The sequence below is a fragment of the Vidua chalybeata genome, chromosome 1, assembly GCF_026979565.1.
Source record: "Vidua chalybeata isolate OUT-0048 chromosome 1, bVidCha1 merged haplotype, whole genome shotgun sequence".
Taxonomy (NCBI): Eukaryota; Metazoa; Chordata; class Aves; order Passeriformes; family Viduidae; genus Vidua; species Vidua chalybeata.
The window spans coordinates 138,392,303-138,410,245 of NC_071530.1; positions in this window are offsets into that span (position 1 = coordinate 138,392,303).

Below are 17,943 nucleotides of genomic sequence, written 5' to 3' on the forward strand. Positions count from 1 at the left end.
GGGTAATGGGAAGGAGACTGTTTCCAAATATGCCTCCAAAGTAAAATTTCCCAAAATCTTGTTGCTATTAGAAAATGACTGAAATGGCAGGACAGGGACTGGGTGACAGAGAACATACCCTTGAGAAATTATGAAATATTTGTCATGCTCACATTAGGTTCTGACCTCTGCCACTAGCAGCAGAACACCTTAAGAATGGCCTTAACTGCCCTAAAAGCTATACCTGAATAAGGTCATGACCAAGTAGAATTGATGTTCCTCCTTGTGAGTGAACAGCTCTAGTATTTGTCCTATACAGCTGCCAAACTTGGCAGCTGTGCTGAACTGCAGGTTCCTATTCAGATCCTGTCATCTCTGTTACTCCACACACCTTCCCTCAAAGTTCTTTCCTGAACTAGTCCAGTATCCTTCTGTAGGATCTCTTGCAAGAGCATCCAAGGAACAGGAGGAAAATGCTGGTGAGCTCCTTTCTTAACTGTTTCATCTGAGTAGATGGAGCATATTTTTTGTGCAGGATGTCAAGACTGGTTGCAAATGGGAAAACAGAGATAGACCCCACTCTGGGCATCAAGCTCATCTTGAAGCTGCACCCTCACACCTTCATCCTTTGCTGATACAATCCTTGGATTGCATAGCCCCAGACACAAGCTTAGAGACAGCTTCTCCTTGGCTAATTAGCAGACCATGTGCAAAGGTAGAGCTGCAATCCAGAACATCCGCCTCTCCCCTCCTCCACCCAAAAACCCCCACTGCTTCTGAAGCAACCATCCTGTTTGCTAAAGAACACACAGACAATTTTAAGAGGTCATATTCTGGAGGTGAGAAGATGGGAGGAGAGCATGGCTAGACCTATGTGCCTGGAAGCTGCTGTGTTCTTAGGAGATGCCAGGGACTGCCGGTGACACAGGGCACAAGACCTGTGATTATCGATCTGAAGGGCATAAACTCACTCCTTCATTTCTCTCCTGTCTTTCCTTCTTGTGGCAAGGGAGCCCCTCTCAGCACACAGACCTCCTTCTGGTTTGATGGAGGCTGGCATCCCTGGCATTTAGATATGCAGACAGGCATCTGGAGAAAAAACTCAAGAGAAAACAAACTTAGTGGGAAACCACTTCAGGCTGAATCATGAACGTGAGTGGAACAGCTGAGGGGCCAGAAGGAATTGTTTGATAATGGCCACCCCTGGGAGTGAAAGCCATGGGAAGGTAAAGGCCCTGTGAGAAAGACAGTGGTATTTCTTTCTCATTTATTACTATTGAATTGTTTTATTTCTGGGGCAGAATGACCTCTGCTGTTCTACAGATTGCACTCAAACAGAAGAAGGGAACCTAGGCTCCCAGGATAGTTTCCTAAATAAACACTGCAGTTACTTGGGGGAATAAAGATGAGGGCTGGAAGGAAAAAAAAAAAAAAAAAAACCAAAAAAAAAAACGAGTGGGAGATTAAATTGTTAAGTGGCAAATGAAATCCAGTGTAGGTAAAAGAAAAATGTTACATGGAGTGAGAAACAATCCTACTTTTCCATTCATTAAATAGTGGTCAGGGAGATTTTGAAGTTTTTACAGAGACAGCTTTGAAAATACAACAACTCAGTGCTTGGGATCATGGCCTGCTATCAATGTTCTGTGATGTGCATGTTCTGTCCTGTGCCCATGAACTCTGGATTTGATGGCTACAATCATTTCACTATTAATTCTTGGTAATGGAATTTATAATGAGATATCACTAGCCTGAGTCCCAAAGACCAAGATTATTCTGATTTAAATGAAAATTGTCGTAACACAGCTACTAAACATATTGGTATTCAGCAGTCTTCAGAAGCCTCCATTTAAAACATAAAGCTCAGGAGCAGTGTCTATGCCAATGATACCTTCGATAGGATCAATAAAGAAGCAAAGAGTGAGGGTCTTCAAATATTTCAATCATGCCTTTATTGTGATTGACTGAGAAGTATCTAAAGTTTTTGATAAGCTTAGTAATTAATTTCTCATACTCTTAAAGTTACATTAAATTTCCCCAAAGCAGAAAGGGTAGTATATTAATACACTTTGTTTTAAACACTTCCATTCTTTTCTTAGTTATGTAATATCATACCTTGTAGCTAATCTTAAAGTGTTTATGTAAGTAGGTACAAAAATAATAATTAAAATAACTTCTCAAAAGTCTAAATTATTATTGGCTTTAATCTTTTAAAGAAACAATTTAATAAAATAAATGAAATTCTAGTCTTTGCTGACTAAATCTGCTAGTGTCTGGCCAGTCGTTTTGCTTATTTTTCACCTTCTCCAATAAAGTGTTTGTTACTTACAGCTCATACGTTTGCCATCAGCAAAACTTTGGTTGAATGCAGCCCTAACATTTTTTTTAGGACAAATGTTATTTTTAGTTATCAATTAATTTTCATGTCGACAAACTCCTCAAAACTTTCTCCTTCAAAATCCCAGCACTCTCTGGGAATTTTGAAAACCAAAATTTTCCTTAATATTGTTTAGGTCTTGCTATGAAAAGTATCGAGCACTTACCAGTACAAATGCAAAATTTCCTTAAGAAAATCATAAATTCAGCTATAATATCAATCCCATGTATTTTGAAAGTGAAATAAAGAAGAAGCAAAGCAAACAAAAGGAGTGAAGTGACAATTGACAATACTATAACACCTTTATTTTTTTTAAAATCTGTATCAGGCTACATAATTCAGGTTCAGCATAAGGGGAGCAGTAGAGAGATTTCAGATATGATATATACCTATCTTTATTGCCATGTTTTACTTTAACGTGCCAGTTTTTGGGCAATAGACAGCAAGCACTCTGGCCTAAGCATTTAAGACATGGAATATCCACATCTATCTATTGTTAGTGCACAGATGTTTGAGGTAGAAAAATCTGAGTTTTGGAACAAGAACAAAGCAATAAGTAATTTTTTAATGGCCATACAGGAAGCCAGTGGCAGAGGTTTTCCAGCAGTTATTCTCCTAAATATCTGCTTACTCTATCTTCCACTGTTGCTATATAGTTTTATTTCTCATGTCTTCCCCAAAGAAGACAAAATTGGGAAATAGCTCAGTTGTACTTTCAAAATATGGCTTTCAACAGTACTCAAGTCTCTTTTCTTTTTTTTTCATATATATGTAATAAAATTGTTTAAATATATCCTGAAATGCAAAGAATTATCAGTTTCAAATTTTTTTCTTTTCAAGTTATCTTTGATGTCTGTGACCAGAACCCCAGTGCTGCTGCAGCCACGGCTTGAAGTACTTTCCCCAATACTTGTGCCATTTCAAACATTCCCTTAATATTAAAATAAATGAAAATCAGGAGGTATCTAATTGTCCTGGTTTTGATTTTGTTAATAAAATGTGAAAGGTTAAAATGGAGCAAACTATTCGTTATAGCCATAGAAGTACCAAGGCTTCAAAGATGACTTGGAAATGAAAGGCTGAAAAAAAGTTACAATAAAGCACAATATTTAAAATAATTTCAGGACGTCAGTTTCCACTGAACTTAAAGGGAGTTTGGTGATGACTCCTCATAAAATCTGGGCCAGTCTGAATAAAAGCATATGAGGATTCTGCAGCAAGGCCAATAACAAGTATGTGTTTTGTTGCAGTATGTATTTTGTAAAGGGATGATGCTTGGACAACAGCACTTGTACCAATTTTTAATGCAGCCAACAAGTCCAACAAATTTAAATTCACTGAAGACAATCTGAATATTTATTTACCTCAAATTATGTTCCTTGCTCATCCTGTAGGGGTAAGAATCAGTCATTTCAGTACTCTCTGTAACACCAGTGTCCATCCTTGCCCATTTCCACTCCCAGTCACGAACAGTCTGCAGGACTGTTTGACTGCCTCTGTTATTGCTCAGGGAAGCATCTGGTTCACTGAGGCAAGACTTCTTGAAAGGGAAATCTACTGTCACACATAAAAGGAGCTTGTTCATTAAAAACAAGAAAGATTAGTTTCTTCTTTGCAGGAATTAAAAGGAAAACAAGAACACTGCCTATACTTTCCCTGGCCTAGTTGTCAGATGGTCTCCAATGCTTGATTGTATGCAACTTAATCCTGTTCACAAGAACCAAATTTAAAACTATGGAAAAGAAACAAAGTGCCAAGTTGTCGCTACAGATGCAGTTTGAGTTGGTTCTGATGGCCTTTCTGTCTTTGAAAGAATCAGTCAGAAAACAGGCATACAGTTCTGCAAGGGGCTGATGATATTAGAAATGTGAGGGAGATTTTGATGGGCAAAATCTGAAGGTTTAGCTCTACAGTGTGATAGTCTGGGTTTTTTATACTTTAGCTGTGCTCTTAGGTTGGAACTCTTAGTTCAGTGAAATGGATGAATATTATTGAGATGAGGCCAGCTGGGACCCCAACATCTAGAGCCAACTATACATTTAAGCAAGTGCTTCAGATACCCATGTCCCCAAATATGGTGTGTTCTAAGGTACCAGATACACTATTAGTAACAATGAACTTTTTTTTCACAGTCAGCGGTGGAAAATCTTACATGGACTAGCTTTTTTGAGAATGGGAAAAAAAATATTTACAGAAAAAAATGTTCTTCTCAGGTGCTGTAGTCACCGAAAGTGTGCTTGACTCATCATAAACAGAAAACCCCTTTTAGGATATAGGCATCCTTTTATTACAAAATGGTGATTAAGTGGCTGAGGTAGTTCTGAGACAGGGTAAGGTTCAGGTATTGTGCAAGCGAAGTGGTAATTTCTTACTGGACAATCTGAGTCAACAAGTGCTTTTAAGCCCCTGTAGACAAATGCTATCTACAGCACTATTTTTATTTATTGATACTTTGATGTTAAATGGATTTTTTTAAAGCACACCATTTCATATAAGGAATATCTGTTGTTTCTGTTGGTATCCATCCTTAGCTATTTACATGGGCTTTTGTTGGGGTCTGAGCATTCCTGCCTGCCTTTACAGTCGAATTCTTGGCATCATCTCTGAAAAGCCAGTGTGTTGAGAGCATCAATCCTTTTCTACATGTAACATTTCTCATCTCATAATCAAGGCTGAGGTTTAGAAAGAGCAGTGACTGCAGGAGGACAACTAAGTCTTCCCTATTAAGCAAAGACTCTGTCTCAAAGCTTAATGAAAGAAATTATAATGTTTGAGTCCCAACAGAGGAACTGCGTATTAGAGGAATAGCAAGCAGAGGTATTATCTACATGCTTTTTATCACTGAATAAATGCTATTAAGTTCAGTGCAAAGCTGGTTTTATTAGACCATGTTAGGAACTCTAAATACTTGCTATACCCTACAAGAACACCTAGCAAAATCTGTACGAAGTAGCCAGATCTGTATATCATGTATGATCTTTTTCTGGTATAGCAATAGAAATTGATAGAGTTGCTTACATTGCTCATTGTTATTATAATTTTCTATTAAACTAACCACTCTTTCTGTCACATCACATTGTGATCTGCACCAGCATCAATAATTGTTTCCAGCTGGGATGCATGCAGTAATTATGAAAAGCAAATAAATATTTCAAAGCTATTTAACTTGTTTCATCCTTTTCTTTCCACTAGTACAACTGTTAAATCACAGAGAGGAAAGGAATTAATCTCATCTAAGCTTTTCCTGCTTGTTTGACAATAAAACCCTGTTATGGTTTTTGGTTTGTTCAGAGCTCTTAGAATTCATAGAGTTCTGACAGAGGCTTGTAAGGTGGAGTCTCCTCATATTTCTTTTTTTTCTTTTCTCTTTTAGGGCACATGACTTCATGTAAGAAGCAGTTTTTTGCATGAAGGTGATCTTCTTTGGTGACAGAAAACACTCAGGATTTACAAGAATTGTTTTCTGAGAGATCCAGACAGACAGCACTGGAACCCAAATTCTGTTGATACATGATGAAGTGAACAGGAATTTCCCCACAGTGTGCTAATGTTCTGTTTCATTGGCACTTGAGGGGAAGTATCTTTTTGGCAGAGCAAGACTCCACTTTGTGTGGTAGATAGAAAGACAAATGCTGAAACTGTTCACAGGAGTTCCAATTAATGCCAGTGTTGATGGGTTTCATTGCCTGTGTGAGCTTCAGCTGAACAACTAAGGCCTTAAATGGGATGCAGGATTGCAAGTAATTAAACATTCTGTTGCATACTGCCAATACTTCCTTCTGTCTTCTCACCATAAACACACAGGGAAAATAAAAAGAGATATGGAAGATTTTGCACTTCTCCTTACTGTAGATACAGACCAAAGACCTTACAGATCTACCAAACTCCATATTCTACCATCAGTCTCTGGAGTCATCTGTGAAGAAGCACACAGGATGACCAATTTAAAATCACAGATTTACCTGTCAAAACCTCAGGCAAATATGTCACAAGCACCAAGCTGACTTTAGCATATTGGCAGCTGTTTGTTGTAAACAAGAGTGTTTGGGGTGGTCCTGAAGGACACCTGACTTAAGTTTTGTGCTGTACTTCATCTAACAGCATGCTTCCTTGTAAATGATGTACTTGCACTTGCAGGAAATGTTTAGAATATTTGCTAAACATCACAAAATCTGCATGGATTTCATGCAGTGAAAGGTGAATCATTTAGTAAAAATATTGGATTTCCTTGATATTGCTAGCAAATTTCTAATCATTTCATGATGTTTAAACATTTACAGGAATATCATATGTGAGTCTAATTGATAAGTCTAGCTCATTCAATTAAAGAAGTTAATTGAGCTCCTTTTCTAAAGCCAGGTAGGTCAGGCCAAACACTAATAAAAGTTGACTATCGTTCCTGGGTATTATGGACTGTTTCAAACAGTGCTTGAGTTAGACAGTTTTTCATAGAAAGATTTTCCTGTACATTAGTATGGTCCATGAATTTTATATCCATTTGCCTGGATAGATAGCTCTTTTCTACCTCTTACCTTTGGTACAATACCTCAGAACCATGAAATAACATGTGGGAGTTCCACTACAGAAACTTACGCTACAGAATTGAGTTCCCCACTTGAAAAGCAATTAGGTTTCAATTCCTTGCTCTGCTTTTGACTTCAAGAACAATGTGCTCTCTTTATCTGAGGGGAGATAGGGAAGACAGCCATCCCCACCCAACAGCAATTTGTGCTCACAGCTCACTGTTGTGTACAGAGGTGGAGTAAATTCCTCTGCCCCAGGCACACATCTCTCATACTTAATCGACTCTCTTGTCTGGGCAAAGTACTTCGACCTTCCTCTGTCCTTCCATAACTGTCTGTGACAGGCATATATGAAAGAGGAGATTTGTGAACAGATGGCTTGTAAAAGCTGTGGTCCTTGACGCCTGACCCCATCCAGCCATCCTTTCCCCTGGCGAAGAGTCAAAGGAGGGGCTGAAGGAAGTTATTGGAGAGGCTCATGTTGGACAGACAGACACAACCATATGTCCCTAGTGTTTAACCTGCAAATTATTTCAGATTCTGAGCCAGGCTGCTGTCCAACCCCATAACATGACAAGGCTGGGGTACGTACCATCGCCCCCGTCCTGCTGACAGGGAAGGGACGTTCAGGTGTGGAGTCTGAAGGGAGCTGTGGTCTACAGCGGGACAAGGCTCCTGCTGGTGAACTGCTGGGAGCACCAAACCTCGGAGTAAGAAGCTTGTAGACAAGTAAGAGCTTGAAGTCTGCAGCATGCCAAGGGCCTTTGGTGAGAAGTTGAGCTTGCTGACTTATTTCAATAGATAAAACTCATTTCTCCTTTCTTTCCTCAGAAATAATTTGGCATCTTGTTTTGTTGGAATAGGCCAATGACACTTTGCTACCTCAAAGGGTGTTACGTGGGTGTACTTATGTTTGTAATTGAGGTGGGACAAAATTTTTAATGAATACTAAATTTGCCAAAAAAAATTCTTGGAAACCAAAACCATGTAAAAAAAATGAAATTAAAATAAATATATATAACTGGGAATATTTTGAAGTGCCAAGAATTTTGCTTTGACATTTTTGATTAAAACATTTGTGGTTTGTGTCAGACAACATTTTAATTAAAGACAATACAAGAAATTTAAATCACTGAATGAAAAATACAGAATATAAATAATTTTTAAATATGTAACAGAACAAAAATCATGGGCTGAATAAAACACAGGTTTTGAATTCCTAAAATCCTAATAGGGAAGGAGGTTCTACTCTTCTTTCCCCAAAAAAACCCTGTTTTTTTCATCACTGATTCCCTTATGTTTTGGCAGATATGTGAGCCACCAGACTGAAATAACCCATTATTTGCTCACCTATGTACATTAGGCACTTTGAAACAACCAAAGTATAACTGCCAAATTTAATTTATATGTTCTTCATCATTTTGTTCATTCCATTTACAGGTGAAATTATCAAACATGAATTGCTATTATTCTCTATGGAAACAATTTCTTTTCCTAATAGCTTTTATTAGACACTCAAATATAGGGGATAAAATGCACTAAGTAATAGTAATCAAATGGCAATCTATTTGGTATTAATTTCAGTGCAAGTGCAAATATTCTTTTGCACTTGTAAAATAGGAAAAAGTATGAAGAAAGATGCTGCAAAGAGAGCAGAATTTTGAGTTCAAATGTTACATCATTACTATGTCAGAGGCCTCTCCACACAGCTTTATGACCCACAATAACTCTATTGTTTACTATAAAGACTCAGCTGTGGACAGAAATGTTCAGCTGAATGGTCATAAATGATTAAAGATAAGTTCTTGGTCTGTGAGGTTTATTTTATGAATATATTTCATAGTGCTTAATCCTAAAAGTGATGCATAGAAGGGAACTGAATGAAAAAGTCATGTAAAATTCTTGGTGGCTCATCTTTGCAGTGGGAAAATGCATTGAATATAAGTTGAAGATGGACAGGTAGGTGATTACTGGAGCAGAAAGAGAGTAGCTGCAGTACCGGGTGCAGCACCCTCTGGTCTGCTGTATGTCAGAGGGATGCATTTGAAAAGCCAGAGGGATACTTGTAAGACTGTCGAGAGGCACTGTGTATGTACCTTGGACTGGGGAATTTTGTCTTCTAGTTGGATCAACCACTGGCATGTGCATGTAGCTGGAAAACTGTGAGATATTTGTTCAGATGTATTTGTGTTGTTCAGATACAAAATACGTCAAAGTATCTATATCTTAATACCACTCAATTTATCTACACATGTCATGAATTCTCTCTCATGGTATAATTCAGTCATAAATTTGCAGTTGAGTTTGTTTTTCTTGCAGAGATAATGCTCCCCAAGCCTCATTCCTCCAAAGCTTCACTTCTGCAAGAATAGTCTGGTAACTAGCTCATTCTTCTCTTGGTGGAAGCGATCATCTTCAGCAGATTGAAGCTCCCTTCATCAATGATACTATTTTTTTATGCTTAAGACAGTCTCCTCAGAAGCAAAAAGCAAAGGATTGAAGCTTGCTTCACTCTGGAGTGAAGAGACCCAAGTATTCACACCTCCTGTGTGCAATAACCACTGGAGTCTTGCATGAAAGATTCTTGTTTTCCTGAATTATTTTTAAAACATCTCCTAGAAACAAGTCCTGGACCATTACTGGATGTTTGTTGGGTTTTTAAAATTTGTTTTGTTTTTTTTCTTGTTCCTCTCCCTCAAAAAAGTGCTTGTATGTCATTGTGGGATCTGTCTTGAAGACTTAAAAATAGTATCAAATGTCTTTAAAAAATGCCCTTTACCTGAAACACAATGAAAAATATTGTCTGATTTACACCAGAAGTCAAAGAATCAGTAATGTAACTGGTGTTCAGATGTAAGAATTGAATGATACAGACAAGAAGCATGCAATAAAAAAAATATTGTAATACTTCTCTTATATATTCCCATAAGCAATAAAATAATTTTGAGAAATACCATCTAGTATGATTTTGGCACACTTGGAAGATCAAGATTTCATGCTGCAAATATGTTCCCTTTTTTAAAACAAAACAAAACCAAAAAAACCCTCTTTATCTGAAGGATGAATGAGCTCGTTTAATACATTGTAAATGTTGCCCTGGCTGTGATCCAAGGGTTGTGATGTGGAAGGAATAAGTTGCTTAATTTCTGTATTTGAAGCCTTTGTTAAAAAACGTTTTAATCTTTTCTTGACTCCACTATAGTTTAAAGTCTGGTTTAACATTCCAGCCAGGCCACAACAAAAAGCATCATTGTTTGACATGCTTTTCCTACAGAGCCTGTCAGATGTGCTGCATTATCTAAACAATGTTGGCAGCAAGTACACAAGTAGCAAGTGTGAATCAAATCAAAGATGTCCTCAAATCCAGACTCCAAGTTTGAATGTTCCCAGACTCCAAGAGTATAGCAGGAGTGTCTGATTATCAATAAGCATAACCAAAAATAATCTAATAATTTAGAATTCAAATCCAAAACTTGATGTTTTCCTACTGGTGAAGAATAACCCTCACTCTGTGTTTTCATCCCACACTAGAACCACCAAATTAGGAACTATTTAAATTTGTTCTGTACCTAGAACACAAAAAAGGGGTTGTTCATAGGAGAATACTGTCTGACCCATGCTGAGACACACGAGTAATTGCCAGTGCACAGAGCAAGCAGTGAAGCTGCAGTCGTGTCTGCTGATCCTCTTGCACTGCCTTCAGCCTCACCTTCCAGCCTACTCTGTCCTGCTTGGCATTCTCACAGTGCAGTGACCAACTTGCTAAAATCTGCCTGCTCAGCTCTCTGGGCAAGGTTTTCCTCACCTATTTCCATCTAAATGAATTAAGCCAGCAAAAATGTCCTATTTAAACTCTGAAACTGGTCTGACTCACAATGAGTAATGTGCGTTTGGGAGTGATTGTGTGGACAGTTCAGCCTGAAGGTCTGAGGAAAGTAGTAGAGAGAAGCCAGCTACATTAGGTCTGTGATGCTATGAACAAAGGCATCTTCCAGGTAAGGAAAAGTACTTATGAAAGAACTCAGAATGTCAGTAACTTATTCTATTGCTGCATCATTCTTACTTACAGTGTATGATACTTTGAAAGAGATTCTTATTTTTCACAAATATAATTTTGAAAGCATGGCTTGATACAAGAGACAGTACTCCTAAAGTAAGTTTTAAAGAACATTTGTTTCAGGGAAAGTTTCCCTAAAAACCAAAATCAAGTGGTGAAAACAAGATTAAATATATTCAGTACAATCAACTAATACTAGTAAATATGAGTTGTGGTTCCATATGTTTGACATGCAATAACAATTAGTCTGAGGTTCTGTGAGAATATTAGAACTCTTTCTGTGGGAGGTGCCACTATATAATAGAGATTAAGGGACCAGGATGTGGTAGATGTTAACTGAAGATTCCGGTCTTTGCAATATGGTAAAATTAGGTTCAGCTGTGTGGCCTTACAAGGGATAGAACCTGCACTTGATTTCACCACTCCAGCACAGGCCAAGCTGTGCCTCAACAGCCTCTGTGAAAGAAGGGGATCTTCCCTTTACCACCTCATTACTCCTTGTTGTCAAATATTTTACTTTCTGCACTCACAAAAGGAAACCCTAATTAATTGACTGCTATACAGCATTTTGCTACTGTGACTAAATTTAGGCACAAGTAAGAAAAGGTCTCTTGTACTGCCTTTTAGTATCGTTCCTCAAAAGACATCTCTCACATTTACATTTTGTATTTTCTTTTAAACAAATAAATACATTTAATATTGTGGATTTAAATACACAACACTAAATTTAGCAAGATTCTATGACTTGATAGATATTCACTAAAAATCAGAAACATGCCAAATTCAGTTATTCTTCAATGTCAGGTCTGCAGTCTTGTAAGGAGCTAAAAATAAATTATAGAATAATTAAATTACTAAGCAATTTCATTAAGGGTTGTACCTTTAAAACTATTTTTGTCATGTACATTTAAAACAGCACACAAAATTTATATTACTTCACTGAAGTTTGATCAAATGAGGAAAAAATGTTGTCTTGCTCTTGTATGAAATTTGATTTTGTGCCTAACAACAGCAAAAAAAGGAAATTAAAGGAATAGAGATAATAATGACTTTATTGTGGTATTTGAGGAATTGAAGAACTAAATTTCAAAATATTGTCTGTTTCTTCGGGGGAAAAAGTTGTCTTAGGTAGCTAGGAGGAAAAGAAAATATTCTTATTAGCAGTAAGAAGAAGTTTTCTCATTTAACATGGATTTTCTAATTCTTATTTCTCTTCTTAAATTTTAATTCTATTTTATTGTAACAATCAAATGTAGCAATAGAGATATAAAAATATCATCATGAAAATGGAGAAAGACACAAGAGAATCTCCAATATGATATAATGGAAAAAGATTACAGTGTGCCAACAGCTGTGTATGTATCATTTCATCTATTTTATGAGCCAGACAGCAAGGTTTATCTTTGTAAGAATTATTGGTTCTAAATTAAAACGCTATGGTAAAACTAGATTCACTTATTGCTGAACCTCCTTATGTAATACTGTAATTATCAGTTTCAATGTTCTAAAAGATTTTAATTCTGATTTTCAGGAACTCTGCATTTCAAGTGACTTTTAAATGCCAAATTTTATAAGAAGGAAATATTCCCTGTAAGAACAAAGTCAACATGAATGAAGCAGGACAAGAGCAAACTCAAATGAAAAACTAATTACCTGAAAAATAGAAACAAGACTTGTTAATGTTGTTAACCTGAATAGTTTTCTTTTGCCTGAGGAAAAATTATGGTTGACCATTGAATATAGAAAAAAAAATTATATCCAAGTTTTTATCCTACCTTCGTGTCAACTCATAAAGAGAATAAAGGCTTGCAACATTTCTTTCCCCTAACTCTGAAATTTTAAAAAGGTTGCATTTCCAAGAAGTTTCATAAAAAGAGAAATGTGATTTTTCTTGCCTTCAAATGTGTTTTTCCTCTCTGTTTTTTTGCTAGAACTTTCCTTAACCTGGCATCATACCAAAACTAACCAGAATCTTTAGAGTCAATGACTAAACAAATGGGCTACACATGATGGATCTGGAAGAATATGTCACAGAATCACAGAATAAGCTGAGTTGGAAGGAACTCATAAGGACAATCAAGTCCATCTCCTGGCCCTGCACAGCACCAAGAGTCACACTATGTGCCTGAGACCACTGTCCAAATGTTTCTTGAGCTCTGTCAGGCTTGGTGCTGTGACCACTGCCCTGGGAGCCTGTTCCAGTGCCCAGCCACCTCTGGGTGAAGAACCTTTCTCCAATGTCCAGCCTAAACTGCCCCTCACACAACTTCAGGCCATGTCCTCAGGTCCTGTCACTGCTGACCACAGAGATCAGTGCCTGCTCCTCCTCTTCCCCTCACAAAGAAATTGTAACTGCAATGAGGTCTCTCCTCAGTCTCCTCTTCCCAGGCTGAACAGACCAAGTGATGATCTCAGCTGCTCCTCATACAGCTTCCCCTCAAGGCCTTTCAACAGCTTTTCTGTCCTCCTTTGGACACTCTCAAAGCTTAATGTCTTTCTTATGTTGCCATGACCAAAACTCTACACAGAACTCAAGGTCCTTTTATCCCAGAACAGGGGATACTCTTCTAGGTCTAGAAACAATGTTTTCCTGCCATGAACTGTATGTCATCAAGTAAGAGCACACACAGTATGCAAGAACTGCAAAAGCCAGTATTACATCTGTGGTACTTCATTCTCAGAGTTATGAAATTTTTATTTCAGGCTTCCTTTGCTCATCAGAAAAGGACTAAATAGATGAATAATGCAGCATGATCAATACCTTAGGCATACATTGACAACTGTGCCATCTGCACACACCAGTCACGAACAGAAAGTTGTCAGTGCTCTTCCAACCCTTCTGATTCTGGAAGAAAGACAGTGAAATCTTGTACCACACAAACTCCTCTTCCTTCACATCACTACACCTGTATTGAGCATGTAACTAACAATCAATTTCTCTCTCTCTCTGTCAGCCTGGGCAGAAGAGGAAAACACCTGCAAAGTCTGCTTTCTTCCTAGGCAAAAGTCAGCAGCAGGGCTGATGACTAAGTACCTGTAGTATTCGTGTCCAGCAACCATTAGAAGAATCTCCTGTTAATTGCTTGAGGCTGCTATGTGTGATTGCCAATCAATATTCCAGCTTCAAATGATATTAGTTAATTGTGACCAAAAATTATTACTTTTTTACATGACTATAAAATACAGATAATACATCTGCTCTCTTAGATGGCATCTCTAACAATTGTCATTGAGCCGTAATCCTTTATTGAAAAGTCTGTTCAGAATTTAATGAAACCTGTGTAAATTTTTAAACTGTAATTGTTTTAATCTTGCTTCCATGGCAGATTAATGAGAAGAATTTAATATCTTTTCTCACTGATTCCTTTTAATTTATTCCTACAATATTTATTCTCATTCTGTTTTAAGGCTGGCCAGAAGTTTTATTGGATTAACTCAGCAGATATAGAAAAAATCAGGTAACTGCTTTGATTCTTTTGGTGTTGTGTTAAATTGCCTAATCATTAGCAGTGACCAGATAATGCTTTGTCACCAAGTATTGGTAAACTGGTAACATCTACATGTCTTCCCAAAGTCAGCCTTTTTTTTTTTTTTTTTTTTTTTTTTTTTTTTGCGTCACAATCCACTTACACATCATAATCTTGCTGGCAGAAGGTGGCACAGGCCTCCACAGCCTTGGAGAAATTTTCAGACTAGAGCCTCAATCTCTGTCAGCCAAAAAACTCCTTCTTCACTGAAATCAGTTTTTTCCCTGCAGTTTGAAGAAGGCTAAAATTTCTAGAATAGGTCATTAGAAGCCATAAGCAAGGCTGCAATTTTAAAAGTGAAAAATGCAGCTAGAAATGTCACAAAAGAAACTCCTAGGCAGTAATGGCTTGAAAAAAAAATTATCTTAGTCATAAGAGAGTTAAATAACTCACTTTAAAGTTAATCTTCTGTGATTTTAGTGGGAATTAACATATTTCAGGCTATCCATGAGTACCTGGCACAGTAGAGAGGAGACATTCAGTCTCCCTCCACAGGGAAATGTTATAGAAAGGATGTGCAAAAGTTATACTTGTATTTTGCTGCATATCAGGAGGGCAGCTTTGACAGAAGTGAAGAACTCACTCACCTGTTGTGGGTGCTCACTGAAGCCCATCTGGTTTTCTGGGAATTTCTTCTACATGGACAGTTCTGGTCTGGCACCAAAGAGGCAGACAACCAAGATTAACCTGACTTATCTCAGATAACATCACACTATCTACATATAAATGTATCTTTTAGTGCCTCTGCTTGTGAGGCTTACTGTCTATCTGACTATATCCATAATTTTTGAACCTGTTGGCCAAATTCAGTCACTGAGACAAGGGTGTCAGAGATAAAATTCCACAAGTTTACCAAAAAGACATTGCTGCCCAGAAGAAAAAACACTTCTTAGCATGCTCCATTTAGGAACAGGCTTCAGTTGAGCTCATGCCATGGGAGATGGATGGCCTAAATACCTGCAATGCAAGAAAAACTTCTAAATGGGGCTTACACTTTACTAGGCACAAGAGAATCCAACTGTGAGGCACAAATCCATAGGAAACCAGGCTTCATTTATTCTGCTCACTGCACAGGGAGCTCCTTGTTTGTACTAAAAGCAAGGATGACTTTCAGTGTAGTTTCACTTTTGGCCAATATTATTTATTTATACCACACTACAAATGTGAGTGGCATTTTGCCTTTCCTCCAATGTTTCTGTCTTGAGGAACTTGGCCTACAGGCCAAAATGTTGTCCTCAAATCCACTTGCTCTAGCAATGGTTCACTGTTAACTTGATACAGGAGACAAGTCTTTCTATTGAAGTCAGTCAGAATATGTGCCTTCCCCTGCCACAGTGTGATGAAAATTCATGATGGGGATGCGTGGGAGGAGATGTCTGATCCTCCAGGTTCTGAGCTTTGCACAGGGTGCTCTAAAACAAGTCTGAAAGGTGACTGTTTTGAAATCAGAAGCGATTTGTCTTGTTTGGTTTTCTTGCTGCATTAATAAGACATTTGGTTTTCTTGTTGCACTAACCCCATCTTAAATACATATTTGCAGACTTTTAGACATTTTACAGAAGGAAAAAAACCCTCCCAGAAGAAAGCAACACATACACTCCTATATTTATGGATTCAAAATACCAAAGGAAATGTGACACAGCTCCACATGTTGACCTTGAGTGCTTCCTTTCTGTGCAGGAGTCAATCCTGCGAGGTGCTCAGTGCCCCTGATTCACTCAAGCTGAAAACACTTGTCATCTTGTCTGATGCTCAGCACCTTCAGCAGCACAGGCTTTCTGCACAGCTTTTGTCTAAGGTAAACAGACTTATTGACTAGGCATTATGTATTTTCTCACTTAAGTAATAAAAAGGCTTGGTCATTTTGCAGAAGATTTGAAATTAGAACAGCTGATGTAACAGCACTTCTGTGTTGTAATAAAAATGAGGGGTATTATTACAAATACAATAGCATATTAATGAGTGCTTTTATGGTATTCACTTCAACTGCTCCATTTTTAAAGTTGTATTTCCACTGTTGCTTTGATACAGGAAGTAAAGTCTTCAAGCTTCTCACACTTCCATCTTCACATTGCTCTGTCACTTAAAACCATTTCAGGGCTCTTTTGTATGGAAAAGAGGATATACAATATTAATAATATGCCAGCCATAACGTTTCAGTAGTAGAAGCCCTTGCATGGAGTTGAATATTTAAATATATTCAAAATATGCTGCTAGTAGGCTCCAATTAAGACATGTGAGAATCATAGTGTAGGTAGATCAGAATACTCCTAATGTGTCTTAAATTTACCAAGATGAGTTTCTCTCAGTGTTTACTTAATTAACCTAGTTAGCACAAAAGGCAAACTCCACTCCTCACTTAGATATACCACATACAATAGTATACCCAAGCTAGGGGAAAGAGGTGTGCTCTGACCACATACCAGGTAAAAAAGCAGAGAGAATCCTATTGAAGATACAGTTTTCACATGTTTAAACAAACTGAGAAGAACACTGAGTAGGAGTTTAGGTATTACCTTGATTTATCAGAATTTAGTTAAGTTACACCTTCAGTTTTCACTACACGTTAATGGCTATAATCTTGGCCAATGTAGGACAAAAATGTAGTTTTTATGCCTACTGGAGGCAAGGACTCAGAACAGTATAAAAAGGTTGCTTAAGTAGCACAGCTGTATTACTGTATACAAAAAAAAGACCAAAAATTTTGTATGTGGTGTCAGCTTATCATCTAAAGCCAACTTTTGCTTATCACTCAGGTGTTTAAGAAATTCTTAATAAATTAGGCACCTATACTTATGGACTGATCTTTCAGTTTTAGAAAACTACCCAGTTTTACTAAGGAGAAGTTATGTCATTTGTGAAGATGGAATATATGCATACAGACATATATGTTTATGGCTATAATTAACTATGTTTATGACCATAATTAACTGTAAGAAAAAGGTGAAGAGAGAAGAAAAAGTAATACACTTCAGTTCAGGAATTTCCTCTTCTGAGGCAAGCACCATGGAAAGCTCTGAGTTCCACTAGCTCTTCTCACCTCTCCCCTTTTTTTCAGAGTGGGAGAAGGCAAGGCTGGTATTACTTCTTTTGTACTTATGGTTAAAATTGTAACAATGCAATTTTTTATTAAGGTTCATCTCCTTTAACCGTAGACTTCACCTGGCTATCTGTCTTCAAAGATAAGATACTTCCTTCATGAATACTTTTTCCCAATCATAAAGGCTCTTTGGAGCTCCTCAGCTTTCTTCAGTGTCTGCAGAGGAAGTCTGAGCAACAGATTTTGACTAAACCTTTAAAAAATCAAAATTAAGTCAGATGAATTACTGCCCCAGAACCTGAGGAGCAGAGGTGAAGGTCCACTGACATAAATAGCTTATAGAGGTGTTCTCTGGGAAGTGCAAGGAGTGTTTTCCAGTAAGAGGAGATCTAGCATCTTCCTTTCACTCACTGAACATATAAATAATATAATGGTTCAGA